At 43.6% G+C, this 23,062-nt stretch overlaps 1 pseudogene; it reads right to left on the reverse strand.

Annotated features, from left to right (window-relative positions):
• Positions 1–737: 737 nt before the first annotated feature.
• On the reverse strand, positions 738–3,457 carry LOC147889847 (25S ribosomal RNA; annotated as a pseudogene).
• Between the last annotated feature and the right edge of the window lie 19,605 nt (positions 3,458–23,062).

A 23,062-nucleotide genomic window follows, 5' to 3' on the forward strand; every position in this document is an offset into this window, starting at 1 on the left:
GAAGAAAAATAGAGAAGCTAATTTTTCAATGTTATTTTCCAAAGTTGCCACCGCTACCATGGGCTTATGGTTGACATTAAATGGCTACTTTCTTTCAAAATAGATTTGTCTTATACTTATCGAAGATGCATGGAATTTTTATATCTTTGACTCGAGGAAGCAATAGGAGATTTGCTTAAACTTGATGCATTTCTTTTTGCACTTGGGTAACATGATTGATTGAAAGTGTCCTTGTTATATAGATCAATGCCATATGCATAGGAATCACTTGGGTGACATGATTTATGGAATGTGTCCTTTTTATGTAGATTATTGCTAATACAAATGCTAGGCATGCAAAAAAATGTTTGCACATTTCACAAAAGGGGCTTTCTCATTCTCATGTGACATTGGCTACTTTTCCACCATGCATCTAAAATTTGTATGATGTCACATCACATGGATTAAAATACTCAAAACAAGTCGGTTTGTACGCTCCATGATGGACTCCTTTCCATTTCACATCTTGTTAAAGTACTTATAACAAGTTTGTTTGCCTACTCCATGATTGACTCCTTTGCATTTCCTTCATGCATTCTTTTCTTGTTAAGGTACTTATAACAAGTTTGTTTGCATGCTCCATGATCGACTTCTTTGCATTTCACGTAAAAATTTTCAAGGCCACATCTAAGATCCAAAATTTAGAGATTACACAATCAGACCTTGGAAATAAACAAAATTAATAAGAAAAACTCTATGGAAAACCTAGTTTTTAGACATTTTGTGAAAATAAGTTTGAGTAGTTGAGACTTAGTAAAAATGCAAGAGAAAAGAGTAGAAGAAAAAGGAATAGAGTGGATACAAATAGGCAAATAATACAAGGGAAAATAAACACAAAAATTACGTCTGAAATCGTGACAAACATCTCTCTCATGCTTTTAAAAATGCGAGAGAAGGGAGTGGAAGAAAAAGGAATAGAGAGAAGGGATACAATGAATAGGAAAATAATACAAGGGAAACAAATACTAAAATACTTTTCAAAATATGATAAAAACATCTTTGTCATGCTTAAATGGTACCCCTCTCTTAAATGCCATTGGATTATGGTGATGGGTTGGAATGTTACTATTTGTTGGTGTAGAAAATTCTTGTTCAAGAGGATGCTCTCCTTTGTGAAATTGAGATAAACTATGTAGTATTCAATAAAAATTTGAAAATTTTCACTTTTTTTGGGATTCTGTTTCGGGTGACCTCACCTTGCTATCTTCTATAGTGTTATCTTTTAACAGATGTGCCACCCCAAATAAACTCCCCACCTGACAATGTCTTCCGCCTGGATTAGCATGCGAGCGTTAAGGCCAGAAGCAGGGGCCGAGCCCTGCCTCCACCTCACGGAGTAAGTAAAATAACTTAAAAGTACTAGTATTTCACTTGCGCCAGAGGCTCCCACTTATTAGAACTACACCTCTCAAGTCATTTCACAAAGTTCGACTAGAGTCAAGCTCAACAGAGTCTTCTTTCCCCACTGATTCTTCCAAGCCCGTTCCCTTGGATGTGGTTTCGCTAGATAGTAGATAGGGACAATGGGAATCTCGTTAATCCATTCATGTGCACGAGGCATTTGGCTACCTTAAGAGAGTCATAGTTACTCCTACCCTTTACCCGTGCTTGGTTGAATTTCTTCACTTTGACATTCAGAGCACTGGGCAGACATCACATTGCGTCAGCATCTGCGGGGACCATCACAATGCTTTGTTTTAATTAAGCCATCGGATTCCCCTTGTCCGTACCAATTCTGAGACGGATGTTCACTGCCTAGGGAGGGCCGCCCCGAGGGGCGGTGTTCTGTGCCCGTCGCCCGATCGGCACGTGGGGGCCCGCCCTCGTCACTGAGGTAGCTCGGGCAAACCCCCAACAGCCTCCAGGGTCAGACCGCAAACCCTTAGACCCAACCCTTAGAGCCAATCCTTTGTTACGAATTCATTTTGCCGACTTCCCTTACCTACATTTCTCTATCGACCAAAGGTTGTTCACCTTGGAGACCTGATGCGGTTATGAGTACGATCGGGCGTGATCAGCAATCGCTCCTTTAGATTTTCACGAGCCGTCGGGGGTGCACCAGAGGCCGCGAGACTTGCGGCTCTTTACCGGCTGCTGGACCCTATCTCTGGGTGATCCAATTCCAAGGTGGGCAGGCCGTTAAAAAGAAAAGAGAACTCTTCCTGGGGCCCCCACCGGCATCTTTGGATTCGATCATGTTACCGTCCACCGCCGCATCTCGGTTTAGGAATATTGACCCGATTCCCTTTCGATGAGCAGCACGCATTGCACCCTTGACACAGGACTGCCCCATCTCTTAGGATCGACTAACCCATCTCCAATTGTTGTTCACATGGAACCTTTCTCCACTTCGGCCTTCGAAGTTCTCATTTGAATATTTGCTACTACAACCAAGATCTACACCAGGGGCCATTTCACTTGGGCTCGTGCTCGGAGCTATGCCACGACCCCTATGCCCTCCTACTCATCGGGGCCTCGCACTCGCCCCGATGGTCGGCGGGTGTGGGTCGTGCACTTTAGTGTCATCCATTTTCGGGGCTAGTTGATTTGGCAGGTGAGTTGTTACACACTCCTTAGTGGATTTCGACTTCCATGACCACCCTGCTGTCTTAATCAATCAACACCCTTTATGGGATCTAGGTTAGCGTGTAGTTCAGCATCATAACCCGACTTTCGGTTCATCCCGCATCGCCAATTCTGCTTACCAAAAATGGCCCACTTGGAGCTCGCATTCCGTGCTGAGGTTCAACGGAGCAACCCCGACTGCTTACCTATTTAAAGTTTCAGAATAGGTCGAGGGTGTTACACCCCCGATGCCTCTAATCATTCGCTTTACCCGATAAAACTGCGAGGAGCTCCAGCTATCTTGAGGGAAACTTTGGAGGGAACCATCTACTAGATGGTTCAATTAAACACCTATTTCATTAATTTTGGACTTTTTGTGTTGTTTTTGGACGAAGCCCAAAAATCCTTCCCAAATGAAAACTTTACTTTGTGAAAATATCCTTCCCAAATCAAAATTTTACTTTCTAAAAATATTCTTCCCAAATCAAAAGTTCACTTTGTGGCACTATCATATTCACATAAAAATATTGTTTTTTCAATCTATACTTTTGCACCAACATGCCAGAATTTGAAATAATCCTATATTAGAAATTCTAGCTATATCTAAGTTATTTGTTAATTTAATTATTTTTAATATTTTTCCTTGACGTTTTTCCTTCCCAAATCAAAAGTTCACTTTGTGGCACTATCATATTCACATAAAAATATTGTTTTTTCAATCTATACTTTTGCACCAACATGCAAGAATTTGAAATAATCCTATATTAGAAATTCTAGCTATATCTAAGTTATTTGTTAATTTAATTATTTTTAATATTTTTCCTTGACGTTTTTCGTTGACGTGATAAATTTATAAATCCATGAAAGGAGACTTAAATATTTCATGAAAATAACATTGTCACTCGGAAATATGCACAAAATTTAGCAAAACTTTTAATAAATAGAAAGAAGACATGATGCCATAAGACCCAAGTTTTGTATTGAACCAAAGAGGTATAATAGCAATTATAGCTTTCTTTATATGATTACATTGAGAGACGTTGCTCTTAGCTAGAGTCTTTATATCCAAAATGATATAGATTGAACATATGTTTACAATTTAAATTGTTGCTCTTAAAGAGCCTCAATTCGTGCCATCTGCATAATTTGACTCCCCATTGTCTTATTGCTCAATGTCACGACAGTCCCTTGCCAGGTGCCATCTGCATAATTTGACTCCCACTTGTCTTGCCAAGCCTTGCCCCTTGAGTGCATTGACTCCCCATTGTCTTATTGCTCAATGCGATAGTCCCTTGCCAGGTGCCATCTGCATTAACTCCCTATTATCTTGCCAAGCCTTGACCCTTGGGTGACATCCAGTGCAAAATACAGGTGCCATCTGCATTAACTCCCACAAGTTATCTTGCCAAGCCTTGCCCCTTGGTTGCATTGACTCCCCATTGTCGTATTGCTCAATGTGATAGTCCCTTGCCAGGTGCCATCTGCATTAACTCCCTATTGTCTTGGCAAGCCTTGACCCTTGGGTGACATCCAGTGCATATTTTGACTCTCATTTGACATAGGAGGTGATGACTCTGATTATAATTGTCTTGGATTGGCTCCTTGCCTAGTACCCAAATAAAATCCTTCAATGGACTTCAATACAAAGCTTTAATTATGGACATTCTTCATTTGTGTTGTCTCCTTCTACTTCCTCCATGGCGAGCATCCTTAAAAATTTGTGTATATGCAAAATAGTTTGCTGTGGTATTTTTATTTTTCCTTCTACCTCATATCCCATGTGCTTCTTTGATTTCTTTGCCCTTGAATGCCAAGACACTATGATTGTCTCCGTCGAAACTTGAGAGACCGCTTCATCATTTGGGACCCACTCCTTCATTATACAATTAGTATATAATGTGTTGTTATCCATATTCTCCTTTCCTGCCCTTTGGCTCATACCATACCACTGTAAATGTTGTAGCTCTCCCTTGGTCATCTCTTTGCACATCAACTACTTTTGCAACCCAAAACTTCACATTCTCATATTCATCATCCGATGGCCGAACCACAACAAAACAATCGACCTCTATATCTACTTGTGGCATAAACTCTCTCTTCTTCGATCCACAATATGGACGTGGGAGTAATGATACAAATTCATTTTCAAAGACTGGAGCTGGGCGCAAATCGTTATGAACGTTTGGCCAAAACATATTGCATTCTTCCTTGACATCCTTTGAGCCTCGCATTCTCTCAAGGTCCTTTATTAAATTTCGTGTCTTGTTAATTACAGTGGTAGTGTGTTCTCTCCAAGTAGGCTTCGAATCAGGATATCTCTGGAGCATTTCCTCTTTGTATGTAATAAATGCTTTTAATCCATCTATTTCACAATTATACCCCTCATTAAATTCTTGTATAGGAGCCCATGTTGGATACCTTTCCTTGCTGGGAATTGAAGTTAAGAGACTGTAAGGTTCTTCAGGTTCCCATTTTGTATCATGAGAATAATGTTGCCATTGCATTACGGGTTTTTCATCTTTAAAAAAAAAATGAAAGTAGTGTGGATTGGTATGACCTGTCAATGCATCACCACCCGTTTGTATGAAAGGTAGAATCAAGCTCTTCCAATCATACATTCTTTCGAGCCTCTCACATACTGTACTTTCCTTACGACCACCAACTTGCCTGCCACATCTTCTTACCAAGTCATCTATTGTCTCCAAATCCTTGCATTTAAGCTCCCTTGAGACTATGCTAAAAACCTGATCGATATCCTCATGTGTATGCCCAACATACAAAAATCCACATTCGACCTCATTGAAGATTCGATGAGCAACTAGCATGGAGCATAATGCAAACATGAGTACATTCTTATTTTCTCACCAGCAATTATCAGCTTGTATTCTCAAAGTCGGTGGCAGGCGACCTTTTTTTGCATGTACATTGCGAATTGCCTTCATAATAGATGTTACAACTTGATTGCTATCATGTAGATGCAAGGAATCGATCCATATATCTACAAAGAACTTAATTCCATCCACTAACACTCCACATAGATGTGTCTTTAGAAAGTGCTTTCCTTGTAATTTAGGTGGAGTGGCAACAAAACGAGGAAATGTTGTTGTATTCTGATCCATGCCATCTACAATAAGGCACATGTAGTCATCAGGATGCGAAATAGCTTGCTCCTTCCAAAATGCATATTTTTGTCTGGAATGTCGAATCAGGTCATGATGAGATTTTCAGTTTTTTTTGTATAATTTCCTTTGATTTGGACATGTTGCACTCTCAATCGCTCGCTTTAAATCATCACAGACATTGCACTTTGACATTTTTTGCCTCCTTGGGATTTTAACATATCCAAAGTTCTTCTTCCAAAGAGTATACAAAGTATGAGAAGAAGCTACGGCATCCCCTCTTTGCCTTTGCTTTTCTGCAATAGAGTCAAATACTTCGAGCTTTGTCAAGCCCATTGGAAGGTGCATTTCAGTGATCGCATCACCGTTAGGGAGTTTGGTAGATATATGGGGTTGAGGCAAAGCATTTTCATGTATGAAGTCTTGCAAAATTGCTGCTGCCCTGACAGTTGAGATTCTTGATTTGGACCTTCCTCTATTACCGTGAATGCTAAATTTGTTGCCGCCCTTTGCCTTGGTGACTAAATCCCAATATGTACCATGGGATAATCCACTAATATTGTGATATGCCTTATTGCAAATCCTTTTTCCATTTACGAGAGGTTTTACCTTTTGTCTTGAACTTAGCCTTTTATTGCCATTCTGAAGAAAGCAAGAGAGACTTGTGAGAAGGTATTCATTTCTTTCACTTCCTCTTCTTTGCCACACGTGTCCTCTACATTCCCTGATGTCTGCAAGATCAATGAAGCGCATACATCTTCGCTTGCAACATAGATATCCCAATGCATTTAACGTGTTCTCCTCCTTCATTACTCTCTTCCTCTTTGGTTGCTTTTGTGGATCTGCCTGGATTCGCTTTCTCTTCATGCATATGTATGACCGTTTTCGTTCCTCGTGCACGTTGTTATCTGTATTTATGCACTTCTTCTCCTCACATTTGTTTGTAACCAAGCATCCATGATTGGTCGTTGCATCCTTGTCCATATCACAATCAAAGTTAAATACTGAATAATCCTCTGTTGATCTCATCCTCGTTTTTAACATACTCTTAGGACCATTCAATGAATTCAATATTCTACGAGAGTATTGAGAACCTTGAAACTCTTCCACTCTTGAGAGAACATCACTCATTGGGACATCTTGCATGGCTTTCACAAATCAACAACCTTGATTGACACCAGGTTTGTTAATATGCATGAACTCATCCACACTTGACAAGACATCGCTATTGAAACCTTTGCCCTTCTCACTGTGCAAGAATTCATCCACCCCAGATAAGGCTTCGCTTCTAAAATCATTTTGTTTCTCGGAACCAATGAACTCATCCACTCCAGATAAGATGTCACTTCTATAATTGAGTATATTGAAATCATCCACATTTGAAGTGATAGAGCCTGGCACATGGGCACGCTTTTTAGGTCCTTTGATATTGTAGTATACGTTGTCTTTATCATTTAAAACCACGTGCCTCTTTCTCATGTTTAAAAATTGTATGCTCCATCTCATATTCTCGGGGGGGTCACTATGTATAAACCCTCTATATCACGTGCGTTCAAGGCCTATATTTAAAGTCCCTTATCTGTAAAAAATTTCATGAATAAAATGTACCCCTTTTCTATACAAATCTGTAAATTTTTTCCAAAACTACTTTAAATAGTCCCTTATGTATATTTATTTATGTAAATTTTAGAAATAAAGAAAATCCTTCTGTTGAACTCACGTGATAGGGTTACATATGATGAGTGACCCCCCTGAGCTCATATTCTTGCCTACCTCATAGTAGGGATCACATAAGGATGTTAATATGTTATCAACCATACCATCATCAGTGACTTTTAGAATCCTCATCTGTGCAAATGACCATTGCTCCACTTGTTCAAATCCCAATACTTTACCTTCTGCTACAGTCTTATTTGCAAATGATCTCATTTGTAAAATGTTCCCTATAGTAAAATCCAAGGTGGTGCACTTTGTATTCTTGATAATGTCTGTTGCATAAGTCTCATCTTTGTCCCATGCTATAAATGATTTGTGGATGTATTGTAGGGCATAACATCTCCAAGTGTTTCCATATCTCCACATTTATACTTTAGCTCAACATGTGCGCTAAGAATCTTTGATACAGTAACTGCCACCTTATCTTCGCCAAGTCTTCGAAAGTGGCAAACTGAATTGGGATCACTATCATGGATTGTAGCAAATGCAACTACTTCTCTTTTGCTACATAAAATCACATCCATCCCTGGAACAAAATCTATAGCCATCTCCTTTGTGAGAGTCCTTCGCAAGCAAGCTGCAGTAGCAACAATTACATAAATATTAGTCTCTTTTTAATAATCTACTCATTTATTATAATTTTTAATTAGTACTTAATTTATTGGTGGGAGAAGTTATCCGATCAAGTACTCATCAGATGGACATGCCGATTTATCCTTTGCATGGTCAATCGAGCATTAAATACTATTTTTACTCTAGTGTCATGCACATCCGTAAAAAAACATGACCCTACTAGGTATGTTATCCAATCAAGCACTAATCGGATGCGTGTGCCACTTTGCATGTAAGTCAATTCCACCTAGTTGAGGGTGTGTGCAAAGTATTGTGTCCATCGGATATGCTTTGCATTGTCGATCAAGCATAAAACACCGTTTTTTCCTTAGTGTCATGCACAACCATGAAAAAACACGGTCCTAAGTGTGTTAATCAAACAAGTACTTATTGGATGGGGGCTCCACTTTTCACGCAAGTTCGTTTCAACTAGGTTGAGATGCGTGCAAAGTATTGTCACCATCGGCGGATATGCTTTGCATGGTCGATCATGCATTATACACCATTTTTTCCCTAGTGATATGCACATCCGCAAAAAAGGTGTGTTATCTGACCAAGTACTTATCGGATGGGTGTGCCTCATTGAGAACATTTCAATACCACCTAGGTTGAGGTGTACGAAAAGTTTTGTGCCCATCGGATATCCTTTGCATGGTCGATCGAGCATTAAATTCTATTTTTACTCTAGTGTCATGCACATCCGTCAAAAAACACGCTGCTAGGTATTTTATCCGATCAAGCACTTATGGGATGGGTGTGCCACTTTGCATGTAAGTCGATTCCACCTAGTTGAAGGTGTGTGCAAAGTATTGTGCCCATCGGATATGCTTTGCATTGTCGATCAAGCATAAAACACCGTTTTTGCCTTAGTGTCATGCACAACCATGAAAAAACACGGTTCGAGGTGTGTTATTCAAACTAGTACTTATCGGATGGGGGCTCCAGTCTGCACGCAAGTCCGTTTCAACTAGGTTGAGGTGTGTGCAAAGTATTGTCACCATCGGATATGATTTGCATGGTCGATCACGCATTATACACCATTTTTTCCCTAATGATAAGCACATCCGCAAAAAAACACGCCATTAGGTGTGTTATCTGACCAAGTACTTATCGGATGGGTGTGCCTCATTGAGAACATTTCAATACCACCTAGGTTGAGGCGTACGAAAAGTTTTGTGCCCATCGGATATCCTTTGCATGGTCGATCGAGCATTAAATACTATTTTGCTCTAGTGTCATGCACATCCGTCAAAAAACACGCTGCTAGGTATGTTATCCGATCAAGCACTTATGGGATGGGCGTGCACTTTGCATGTAAGTCGATTCCACCTAGTTGAAGGTGTGTGCAAAGTATTGTGCCCATCAAATATGCTTTGCATTGTCGATCAAGCATAAAACACCGTTTTTGTCTTAGTGTCATGCACATTCGTCTTGTCACCATCGGATATGATTTGCATGGTCGATCACGCATTATACACCGTTTTTTCCCTAGTGGTATGCACATCCGCAAAAAAACACGCCCTTAGGTATGTTATCTGACCAAGTACTTATCGGATGGGTGTGCCTCTTTGACAACATTTTAATACCAGCTAGGTTGAGGTATAAGAAAAGTATTATGCCCATCGGATATGCTTTGCATGGTCGATCGAGCATTAAATACCATTTTTGCCTTAGTGCCATGCACATTCATAAAAAGACACGCTGCTAGGTGTGTTATCCGATCAAGCACTTATGCGATGGGAATGCCACTTGGCATGTAAGTCAATTCCACCTAGTTGAAGGTGTGTGCAAAGTATCGTGCCCATCGGATATGCTTTGCATGGTCGATCGAGCATTAAATACCATTTTTGCCTTAGTGCCATGCACATCCGTAAAAAAACACACTGCTACGTGTGTTATCTGATCAAGCACTTATGAGATGGGCGTGCCACTTTGGATGTAAGTCAATTCCACCTAGTTGAAGGTGTGTGCAAAGTATTGTGCCCATCGGATATGCTTTGCATGGTCGATCGAGCATTAAATACTATTTTTGCTCTAGTGTCATGCACATCCGTCAAAAAACACACTGCTAGGTATGTTATCCAATCAAGCACTTATGGGATGGGCGTGCCACTTTGCATGTAAGTCAATTTCACCTAGTTGAAGGTGTGTACAAAGTATCGTGCCCATCGGATATGCTTTGCGTGGTCGATCGAGCATTAAATACCATTTTTGCCTTAGTGCCATGCACATCCGTAAAAAAACACGCTGCTAGGTTGGTTATCTGATCAAGCACTTATGCGATGGGTGTGACACTTTGCATGTAAGTCAATTCCACCTAGCTGAAGGTGTGTGCAAAGTATTGTGCCCATCGGATATGCTTTGCATTGTCGATCAAGCATAACACACCGTTTTTGCCTTAGTGTCATGCACAACCATATAAAAACACGGCCATAGGTGTGTTATTCAAATAAGTACTTATCAGATGGGGGCTCCACTTTGCATGCAAGTATGTTTTAACTATGTTGAGGTGCGTGCAAAGTATTGTCACCATCGGATATGATTTGCATTGTCGATCACGCATTATACACCATTTTTTCCCTAATGATATGCACATCCGCAAAAAAACACGCCATTAGGTGTGTTATCTGACCAAGTACTTATTGGATGGGTGTGCCTCATTGAGAACATTTCAATACCACCTAGGTTGAGGCGTACGAAAAGTTTTATGCCCATCGGGTATCATTTGCATGGTCGATCGAGCATTAAATACTATTTTTGCTCTAGTGTCATGCACATCCGTTAAAAAACACGCTGCTAGGTATGTTATCCGATCAAGCACTTATGGGATGGGCGTGCCGCTTTGCATGTAAGTCTATTCCACATAGTTGAACGTGTGTGCAAAGTATTGTGCCCATCGGATATGCTTTGCATGGTCGATCGAGCATTAAATACCATTTTTGCCTTAGTAACATGCACATCCGTAAAAAAACACGCTGCTAGGTGTGTTATCTGACCAAGTACTTATCGGATGGGTGTGCCTCATTGCGAACATTTCAATACCACCTAGGTTGAGGCATACGAAAAGTTTTGTGCCCATCGGATATGCTTTGCATGGTCGATCGAGCATTAAATACTATTTTTGCTCTAGTGTCATGCACATCCGTCAAAAAACACGCTGCCAGGTATGTTATCCGATCAAGCACTTATGGGATGGGCGTGCCACTTTGCATGTAAGTCAATTCCACCTAATTTAAGGTGTGTGCAAAGTATTGTGCCCATCGGATATGTTTTGCATTGTCGATCAAGCATAAAACACCGTTTTTGCCTTGGTGTCATGCACAACCATGAAAAAACACGGTCCTAGGTGTGTTATTCAAACTAGTACTTATCGGATGGGGGCTCCAGTTTGCACGCAAGTCCGTTTCAACTAGGTTGAGGTGTGTGCAAAGTATTGTCACCATCGAATATGATTTGCATGGTCGATCACGCATTATACACTGTTTTTTCCCTAATGGTATGCACATCCGTAAAAAAACACGCCCTTAGGTATGTTATCTGACCAAGTACTTATCGGATGGGTGTGCCTCTTTGACAACATTTTAATACCAGCTAGGTTGAGGTATAGGAAAAGTATTATGCCCATCGGATATGCTTTGCATGGTCGATCGAGCATTAAATACCATTTTTGCCTTAGTGCCATGCACAGCCGTAAAAAAACACGCTGCTAGGTGTGTTATCCGATCAAGCACTTATGCGATGGGAATGCCACTTTGCATGTAAGTCAATTCCACCTAGTTGAAGGTGTGTGCAAAGTATCGTGCCCATCAGCGGATATGCTGTGCATGGTCGATCGAGCATTAAATACCATTTTTGCCTTAGTGCCATGCACATCCATAAAAAAACTCACTGCTACGTGTGTTATCTGATCAAGCACTTATGCGATGGGCGTGCCACTTTGCATGTAAGTCAATTCCACCTAGTTGAAGGTGTGTGCAAAGTATTGTGCCCATCGGATATGCTTTGCATGGTCGATCGAGCATTAAATACTATTTTTGCTCTAGGTGTCATGCACATCCGTCAAAAAACACGCTGCTAGGTATGTTATCCAATCAAGCACTTAAGGGATGGGTGTGCCACTTTGCATGTAAGTCAATTTCACCTAGTTGAAGGTGTGTACAAAGTATCGTGCCCATCGGATATGCTTTGCATGGTCGATCGAGCATTAAATACCATTTTTGCCTTAGTGCCATGCACATCCGTAAAAAAACACGCTGCTAGGTGTGTTATCTGATCAAGCACTTATGCGATGGGCCTGCCACTTTGCATGTAAGTCGATTCCACCTAGTTGAAGGTGTGTGCAAAGTATTGTGCCCATCGGATATGCTTTGCATGGTCGATCGAGCATTAAATACTATTTTTGCTCTAGTGTCATGCACATCCGTCAAAAAACACGCTGCTAGGTATGTTATCCGATCAATCACTTATGGGATGGGCGTGCCACTTTGCATGTAAGTCGATTCCACCTAGTTTAAGGTGTGTGCAAAGTATTGTGCCCATCGGATATGGTTTGCATTGTCGATCAAGCATAAAACACCGTTTTTGCCTGGGTGTCATGCACAACCATGAAAAAACACGGTCCTAGGTGTGTTATTCAAACTAGTACTTATCGGATGGGGGCTCCAGTTTGCACGCAAGTCCGTTTCAACTAGGTTGAGGTGTGTGCAAAGTATTGTCATCATCGGATATGATTTGCATGGTCGATCACGCCTTATACACCGTTTTTTCCCTAGTGGTATGCACATCCGTAAAAAAACACGCCCTTAGGTATGTTATCTGACCAAGTACTTATCGGATGGGTGTGCCTCTTTGACAATATTTTAATACCAGCTAGGTTGAGGTATAGGAAAAGTATTATGCCCATCGGATATGCTTTGCATGGCCGATCGAGCATTAAATACCATTTTTGCCTTAGTGCCATGCACATCCGTAAAAAAACACGCTGCTAGGTGTGTTATCCGAGCAAGCACTTATGCGATGGGAATGCCACTTTGCATGTAAGTCAATTCCACCTAGTTGAAGGTGTGTGCAAAGTATCGTGCCCATCGGATATGCTTTGCATGGTCGATCGAGCATTAAATACCATTTTTGCCTTAGTGCCATGCACATCCGTAAAAAAACTCACTGCTACGTGTGTTATCTGATCAAGCACTTATGCGATGGGCGTGCCACTTTGCATGTAGGCCAATTCCACCTAGTTGAAGGTGTGTGCAAAGTATTGTTCCCATTGGATATGCTTTGCATGGTCAATCGAGCATTAAATACTATTTTTGCTCTAGTGTCATGCACATCCGTCAAAAAACACGCTGCTAGGTATGTTATTCAATCAAGCACTTAAGGGATGGGTGTGCCACTTTGCATGTAAGTCAATTTCACCTAGTTGAAGGTGTGTACAAAGTATCATGCCCATCTGCATGGTCGATCGAGCATTAAATACCATTTTTGCCTTAGTGCCATGCACATCCGTAAAAAAACACGCTGCTAGGTGTGTTATCTGATCAAGCACTTATGCGATGGGCGTGCCACTTTGCATGTAAGTCGATTCCACCTAGTTGAAGGTGTGTGCAAAGTATTTTGCCCATCGGATATGCTTTGCATGGTCGATCGAGCATTAAATACTATTTTTGCTCTAGTGTCATGCACATCCGTCAAAAAACACGCTGCTAGGTATGTTATCCAATCAAGCACTTATGGGATGGGCGTGCCACTTTGCATGTAAGTCAATTCCACCTAGTTAAAGGTGTGTGCAAAGTATCATGCCCATCGGATATGCTGTGCATGGTCGATCGAGCATTAAATACTATTTTTGCTCTAGTGTCATGCACATCCGTCAAAAAACACGCTGTTAGGTATGTTATCCAATCAAGCACTTATGGGATGGGCGTGCCACTTTGCATGTAAGTCAATTCCACCTAGTTAAAAGTGTGTGCAAAGTATCGTGCCCATTGGATATGCTTTGCATGGTCGATCGAGCATTAAATACTATTTTTGCTCTAGTGTCATGCACATCCGTCAAAAAACACGCTGCTAGGTATGTTATCCAATCAAGCACTTATGGGATGGGCGTGCCACTTTGCATGTAAGTCAATTCCACCTAGTTAAAGGTGTGTGAAAAGTATCGTGTCCATCGGATATGCTTTGCATGGTCGATCGAGCATTAAATACCATTTTTGTCTTAGTGCCATGCACATCCGTAAAAAAACACGCTGCTAGGTGTGTTATTTGATCAAGCACTTATCCGATGGGCGTGCCACTTTGCATGTAAGTCAATTCCACCTAGTTGAAGTGTGTTCAAAGTATTGTGTTCATCGGATATGCTTTGCATTGTCGATCAAGCATAACACACCGTTTCTGCCTTAGTGTCATGCACAACCATATAAAAACACGGCGATAGGTGTGTTATTCAAATAAGTACTTATCAGATGGGGGATCCACTTTGCACACAAGTTTGTTTCAACTACGTTGAGGTGCGTGCAAAGTATTGTCACCATCGGATATGATTTGCATGGTCGATCACACATTATACACCATTTTTCCCTAATGATATGCACATCCGCAAAAAAACACGCCATTAGGTGTGTTATCTGACCAAGTACTTATCGGATGGGTGTGCCTCATTGAGAACATTTCAATACCACCTAGGTTGAGGCGTACGAAAAGTTTTGTGCCCATCGGAGATCCTTTGCATGGTCGATCGAGCATTAAATACTATTTTTGCTCTAGTGTCATGCACATCCGTCAAAAAACACGCTGCTAGGTATGTTATCCGATCAAGCACTTATGGGATGGGCGTGCCACTTTGCATGTAAGTTGATTCTACCTAGTTGAAGGTGTGTGCAAAGTATTGTCGATCAAGCATAAAACACCGTTGTTGCCTTAGTGTCATGCACAATCGTCAAAAAACACGATCGTAGGTGTATTTTTCAAACAAGTACTTATCGGATGGGGATGCCACTTTGCACACAAGTCAATACTGCCTAGGTTGAGGAACGTGTAAAGTCTTGTGTCCATTGGATATGCTTTGCATAGTCGTTCTCACATGATACACCATTTTGTTACTAGTGTTATGCACAATCGTCATAAAATACGTTTGGAGGTGTGTTATCCGAACAAGTACTCATGAGATGGGTGCACCACTTTGTATGCAAGTCAATAAGACCTAGGTTGAGGCGTGTACAAAGTTTTGTGCCCATCGGAGAAATGTAGATGCGATAATATTAGAAAATTCTCGGTATGTGTATATGTGTGTGTGTGTGGCAAACAATTTTGACACAAAGTAAACACCTAGTGCACAAATTATGCACTTCATACCTTGAGTAAATAAGCTTGTTGATGAGGATAAATACGCCCTTGAATAAAAGCACAGTTGTTGTATGACCACAATAGGATCGCTTTGACACCTGTGATTTTGCCCATATGTAAGTTTACAAATAGTATAAAAAATCATATAATAATATATTAATAGTTTGCAAATGTGTATAGCAAGTGAGTAATGGGAAGTGGAAGTGGGAATGAGGAGGGAGGAGTGGAATAGGATAGGGAAGTAATAAGGGTGTATGATAATAAGTATAAAAAATAGTATAATAACATATTAATAGTTTTCAAATGGCAAGTGAGTAATGGGAAGTGGAAGTGAGAGTGGGGAGGGAAGAATGGAATGGGAGAGGGGAATATAATAGGGGAGTAGGATAATAAGGGAGTGAAATGAATGAGGGAGTTAATAGGGGATGAAAAAGAGGAGGGTGAGATGGGGAAATATGGGATTTTGGGAAATGGGAGGAGTATGGGACATGGTGGAAATGTGGGATGGGAGTGGTGGCAATGGGGAGGAAGAAGAAATGGATGGATGGGGGGAGGGCTAATGGATGAGGGATGGGGGTCCAATAGGAGAGGGGGAGTAATGGGAGCCAATGGGAGAGGGGATAAATGAAAAGCCAATAGGAGAGAGGGGAGGAATGGAAAGCCTGACAAAACATGTGTGCCTCAGGATCTATGGAGCACTCTAAGGTGGATGGAACCTATGTGGAGACATGATGAAGAGAGTGCTCATGACATGTATCTCAAGTCAATTAGGTTCCAAGATAGATTAGCTTGGACTCATAAAGAGAATCTTGAGATAGTGCAAAGTGCTTGATTGATTTACTTCAAATGAACCTCCCTTTTATAGGTGAGGGTACTTACATCCATTTGCTTGCTCACATGTGGGATATGTCCTCCATGCCATGTGGCAGCTTTCCCTTTGCTCATACGTTTGCTCTACATGTGCTCATGGCACCACAACTCTCAAAACCTCCCCTTGGTGCCATAATCCTTTGGCTACTGCAAGGTGGTCAGATGTGAGTTACATTCCCTTGCCACCTAGCTTGTTTGGGGGATAGCTTGGGCTGAGTCACAAAGTAGGATGTTGTGACATTATCTGTGAAAATAGTGAATTTACTGCCCAGTAGATAGTGCTTCCAAGCTCTCAAACAATGGATTACTGCTGTCATCTCCTTATCATGAGTGGGGTAATGGGTTTCTCTATCAATCAGCTTCCGACTCTCGAAAGCTATGGGGTGCCCATCTAATTGAAGGAGTACTCCTCCTATAGCAAAATCAGAAGCATTTGTCTGTACCTCAAAGGACCTCTCAAAGTTTGGAAGAGCTAGGACGGGCTGGCTGCTCATGGCTTCCTTCAATTTCTGAAAAGCACTGTTATGCTTGGGACCCCACTTCCACGATGTATCCTTACGGGTGAGATTAGTGAGGGGGGCTGTAATCTCACTGTACATGTCGATGAAAGACCGGTAGAATGAGGCCAATCCATTGAAGGCCCGCACATCATGCACACCCTTCAGAGTAGGCCAATCTACTATTGCCTTCACTTTACTCTCATCCATCATAAGTTTACTTTGGACCTTGAAACCCAGAAAGTGGATGGTCTCCTTGGCAAAGTCACACTTGCTCTCTTTCAGAAATAGCCTGTTTGCCCTCAGCCTGTCAAACACTTCTCTTAAATGCCTTACATGCTCTTTGAGAGTCTTGGAGTAGATAAGAATATCATCCAAATAGATGACAATGCATTCATCTAGAAGATCCCTGAAAATACCATTCATGAGTGTCGTGAAGGTTGCCGGGGCATTGGTTAACCCGAAGGTCAGAACCTTCCAATCAAACGACCCATACTTGGTTCTCATGGTGGTCTTCTCCACATCAGCTTCTGCAATTCTGATCTGATGGTACCCTGATCTGAGATCTATCTTTGAAAAGTACCTTGCATGTACTAGAGAGTCGAACAACTCCCGCATGTTGGGAAGGGGGTACCGGTTCTTGATGGTGACTTTGTTAAGAGCCCAGTAGTCTACACATAGACGTAGGTCCCCTTCCTTCTTCTTCACAAAGAGCACGGGTGCTCCGTATGGAGATTTAGAGGGCTGGATGAATCCAGCCTCTAGCAATTCCTGCAACTGCACCTTCAGCTCTTTGTTTTCTTCCTGGGACAACCTGTAAGGTGCCTTGGCTGGAGGGTCTGATCCTGGATATATCTCTATCCTATGGTCAATCTCCCTTTTAGGAGGAAGCTCCTTTGGGAGCTTCTCAGGTAGGATGTCCGCGTACTCCGCCAGTAAACCCTGCACCTCCTTTGGTATGTGTCCTTTAGATGGGGCTGAACTCTCCTCATGCTCTTTGATCACTACAAGGTAAGCTTGCTGTCCTTTTCTTACTGCCTTTTTCAACTGCATAGCTGAGAGGACTTGAGGCAAAGGTCCTCCCTTTTGCCTTGAAGCTTTGACCACCTCCCAACCTCCTTCCTTGCAGAAAACTAACTGTTCATCATGGCTATTGTTCAGGACTCTATTGGCCCTCAACCATGTTTGCCCGAATACCATGTCGAAGTCATCCATCTCTACTATTGAAAATTTTGCTTTATGAGAACAACCTCCTACTTGGATGCTTACCCCTTTTGCTACCTTGACAACTGCATGTCCTGGGTATTTACCGTCTTCATGACCTTCCCTTTGCTGATCTCAGCCTTCAGTCCTATCTCTTTAGCCTTCTTGGAGGTGATGAAATTATGGCTAGCTCCGCTGTCCACCATAGCCCTCACTAGGCGTCCATTTACTGTAGCAGTAATGAACAGCAAATCGGAAGCTACCTGATCTTCACTCATAGCTCCTAGAAGCTAAAGAGGGGTCATGGTTTGTGTGGGCTGCCCATTCTTAGTTTCCTGGATAGTCTGAAGTGACTGTCTCATAGGGCAGTCCCTGGCAAAATGGGCTCCAGTACAGATATAACAGCCACTCCCTTTCGGGGCTGAAAGGCTTGATGAAGCTTTGGCTGATCCCACACTGCTTTTGGGCTGAACAGTACCTGTTTTACCTTTGCCTTTTTGGGCTGCAGTAGCTTTAGGTTTGGCCTGCTCAGCTGGAACATCTCCCATGGGTCGGTACTTCTTCTTTTTAGAGCCAAACTGCTTGAACTTCTTCTTCTTGAATGGGGGAATCCCTTGTCTGCTTGGCTTGGACTTGGCTTGACCTTGTCTCTCACCACCGTGTTGCTTCTCTTGCCAATCGGTGAGGCGGTCCGCTACCTCGTATGCTTCCGCCACGGTCTTTACATGCTCTCTCATGAGCTCATCATGTGCCCAAGGCCTCAGCCTTTTGATGAAGTAGTAAAGCCGATCAGCATCACTCATCTCCTTGATTTGTAGCATGAGAGAGGAGTGAGCTTTGATGAAGTCCCTCAGGGTTCCGGTGTGTTTGAGACTGTTCAAGGCATCCCGAGCCTTCCATTCGATGTCAGAGGGTAGAAACTGTAATCTCAGCCTTTGTGAGAGCTCATCCCATGTGGAAATCGTGTAGGTGTTGCGGTGGGTTCTCTCATCTTCTTTGTAATTCCTCCACCAAAGCTTGGCATCATCCACCAAATAGGTTGAGGCATGGAGCACTTGCTCTTGGGGCTCGGTGATCTTGGCAAGATCTTGGCAAGGGCAAGGTATTGCTGCGTATCATATATAAAGTTCTCCAATACCTTGACTTCCCGTGCACCTGTGTATGGTTCGGGCTCCTTGAGTTTGATCCGATGCTTCCCGAGTGGTCCAACTCCATCATCCTTGATCAGCTTGCTCATCACATGGGCAAGCTCTATCTTAGCTTCTGAGAGTTGCTGCTGTAGTAGCCCCTGGCTGGTCTGCAGCTCTGTTAGAGCATGCTCTATGGCCTCAAGCCTCGCTTCATGTCCACGGAATTTGAGTTTAGTTCTGCTCCTGGTGTTGCTTGGCTCAGCACCCGCTATTTCATTGGAATCATCCATGAAATGTGACCTTCAAATGAGCTGAACTGCCTGCGGGAGAAAACTGTCAACTCCTATCAAGCTGATACCTTTAGGTGGGACTGACTCTGCTCAGTCCTTCAGCTCTGATACCACTGTCACGAGGGCAAAGTTTCCCTTTAAACTTTTTCACTTTTTTCTCTTTTCCTTTGCTCCCCGGTTTGGTCCCCTACCGGGATCACCAAAGTATCCACTTGATCTCTCGGAGCTGCCACTGACTTGCTGGCTGGAACCTCTGCTAGACTGAATGTCCTTCACCTTCACAAACCTGCTTGACTCCTTCAGATGCTCAAAATTAGAGCATAGATCTCTTCCCGGAAGCTACGGTCCGGAGATCCTCTCTTTCCCAAATCACTTGCTGAATCTCCGTGAAGTGCTACTAGTGCCCGAGACTTGCTTCAGAAATTCAATACAAGAGTGGGAAGGCACCTGTGAAGTCAGTTCTCTGAAACTCCTTTACTGACTAGTTATGACTAGCTAAACTTAGCTGGGGCTAAGTTAGCAGAACTGCCAACTTGCTTTGACTGAGCCGCCAAAGTTAGCCGAACTGCCAAAAGGGTAGGGCAGCCACCGGGATTCGAACGCAGGACTTGGAGGAAACTACGTGCAGAGCTTTACGTTGGGCTAACCAAGAGGGTGGGTCGTCGCTATTGGTTACTAAAGGCCCCCACTAGCTTATATCGTGCTCGGGGGGGTCACTATGTATAAACCCTCTATATTACGTGCGTTCAAGGCCTATATTTAAAGTCCCTTATCTGTAAAAAATTTCATTAATAAAATGTACCCCTTTTCTATACAAATCTGTAAAATTTTCCCAAAACTATTTTAAATAGTCCCTTATGTATATTTATTTCTGTAAATTTTAGAAATAAAAAAAATCCTTCTGTTGAACTCACGTGATAGGGTTACATATGATGAGTGACCCCCCCGAGATATCGTGTCCCTGCTTCTCCACGCGCTCAAGCCTTTCCTCTCCGCAGTTGACAAGCGGAATCGAACCCGCAACCACCTGCTCAAGGAACCGCCGTGCTAACAACGGAGCCAACCACTTGGTTGGTGTAACCAAGTGCACCTTCTTTCTTATATTCTGTGCTCCTGCGCGCAGGCACGCCCAAAAGGATCGCGCCCCCGCGCGTAGAGATTCGAACTCGAGACCTCGGTGAAAGTAGACAAGGCACTTATCGTCGAGCCAACCACGGGGACCTAGTCACGATTAGGGTAACCTAGTCGAACCCGTGGTCTATATCCTATGTGTGGTTGCTATGCAAAAGGGGGTCGGCCCCCTCGTCGCAGCTCGCGACCTGTCTCCCCATGCCGGTGATCGAACCTGTGACCTGTAGGCTAGTGCTCTGAATACATCACGGCCCGGCTAGCCACCGGGGCCATGGCCTTGCTTGTCTATTGTACTCCACGTATTGGTTATATAGAAGCTCTTGGGCTTCGGAGCTATGGCGAGCTCGTCGTCGCCATGCACACGTTGAAGCTGCCAAACGAAACGTCGCCCGTCTTCTCTAGGTCCTGGAGCTTCCATAGACGTGAGGGTGTCGGCGATGGAGCTTACAATCCGTCGTGATCTCGTCTCTCGACCTTTTCGTTGCTCTCCGTCGAATTCCAGCGACGGGTTTCCATCAAGTCGCTACGTCTCCGTCGAGCCGACGCACGCTATCCGGGGCTTTGCTGATATCATGGACTTGGCCACGTGATCCTATCAGTGGGACGTCCCCTTGTACCAAAGGGCTCCTGGAATGGAGCCCTTAAGCTCCTAGGCTAAGCCTTCCCAACCGAAGCGCGACGGAACTGCAGTTCCGTCTGCTTCCGTCAGTGGAGAGCGAGGTCTCAGATGACCGGTTCTCGGTGGTCTGAGCCTCGCACGTCCTGCCACTTTGCCAGGGAGATATTCGGAGGGGTATCTCGATCCTCACCGACTCTGGAAGCAAATGGTCTAGTGCCTGTTCCGCACAGCTCTCTGTATCGACGACGACATCCCCTGAACGAGGATTGCGACGATCACCCCGGCCGCCACAGTCTTCCGTTCGCAACGCCCTTTCGTGGGCTTCTTCTCCAAGCCAAGGGGAAGCCCTGGCTCGAAGGACAGCTCTTGTCTTCACCTGCAGACACCAAAGTCGACGAAGGGGAGGGGATACGAACAATGCATCTTTTCTACCTTCACTCAGAACTTTCAAAAGAGACACCCAGGGAGAAAATGTTCTTTTGCATTCAAAAGGAAGGAGGCCCTGTGGTCAAAACGCCACAGGGCAGATTACATTGATCTCAAAAGATGAAGAAGCTCTCACACTCTCTCTCTCAGGATTACAAGGAGCTCTCAGCTCTGCATGCTCTTCAGTTCTGGTCTCTCACCATTCTCTGGTCTGAAGCTTCTGCTCTGACTGAATCCTGCATGTGAGTGGTTTTGTATTTTGGAGGGAGTTCTCTCCTTGGCTCCAACATCCAGCCGCCTCCATCAAGGCCTCATTTCCTCCTTGGTACCTTCTCTCCAAGAGTTACCTTGGGGGCCAATCAATTCAAAATCATCCTGTTTGAATTGAGCCCCTTCAAGGCCAAGGTTGGGAGTTCACCTTACCATGGGCTGCTCCCTTAGGTTAGGTTCAAGGATGTCAAGGGTTATCATCCCCTTGACCCAAAAGAGGTAAGGATGTCCTCCTTATTGCCGGTGTCGAGTCCAAAGGATATGGATAAAAGAGGGGCGGACTGAGGTTCAATCCCTTGTCAATGGGCCACCCATTACAGAGGGCTCGGGGGGGTCGCGAAGGAGGGGGGGGGAGGGTTGAGAGGGGGGCAAGGGGATGGGAGGGGTTGAGAGGAGGGGAGGGGGCTGGCAGCCGCGGCCGCCAGCCCGGGGGGAAAGGGGGGGAGGGCTCGGGGGGGTCGCGAAGGAGGGGGGGGGAGGGTTGAGAGGAGGGGGGGCTGGCGGCCACGGCCGCCAGCCCCGGGAAGGGGGGGTTGGGAAGAGGGGGGGGAGGGTTGGGGGGGTCGCGAAGGGGGGTGGGGAAAAGGGGGAGGGTTGAAAGGGGGTAGGGGGAAAAAGGGGTAGGGGAGGAAGGGGTTAGGCGACGGGAGAGGGGGAAGGGGAGCGGGAGGGGAGGGGTCGACGGGGGGATTTTGGCAAGGGGAAGGGAGGGGAGGGAAAGGGGGGAGGGCTGGGTCGAGGGATGGATGGAGGGAGGGAGGGAGGGGAGAGGAAGGAGAGAGAGGAGAGAGAGAGGGAGAGGAGAGGAGGGAGCAGAAGGAGAGAGAGGGGAGAGGAGGATTTGACTTACTATCACGAGCAAGAGCGACAAATAAGATTTGACTTACGAGAAGAATGAAAAGGACTTACGAGAAGAATGAAAAGGACTTATGAGAATCGAGAAGAATGTTGAAGAAAGTATCAAGAAGAATGTTGAACACAAATTTGAATTCAAAAGGAACGTATGAGAAGAAAGTATAAGAAGAATGTTGAACACAAATTTGAATTCAAATTTATAATGAATTCAAATTTCCCTCTCTTTTTTGAAAATTCAAATTTATGCGTAGGAGGAGTGGGCTAGTTTTAACTCTCTCCTCATTTCATTGAAGCAACCAAGAGCAGAAGAGAAAGGATAAGCGGAGCCTTACTTTTTTCACTTTTTCCAGGTACTTGCATTCTTTTTTATTCGTCTTGT

This window comes from Dipteris shenzhenensis, chromosome 20, assembly GCF_047967505.1.
Source record: "Dipteris shenzhenensis isolate YYH24624 ecotype China chromosome 20, Dip_SZ_1.0, whole genome shotgun sequence".
In the NCBI taxonomy this organism is placed as follows: Eukaryota; Viridiplantae; Streptophyta; class Polypodiopsida; order Gleicheniales; family Dipteridaceae; genus Dipteris; species Dipteris shenzhenensis.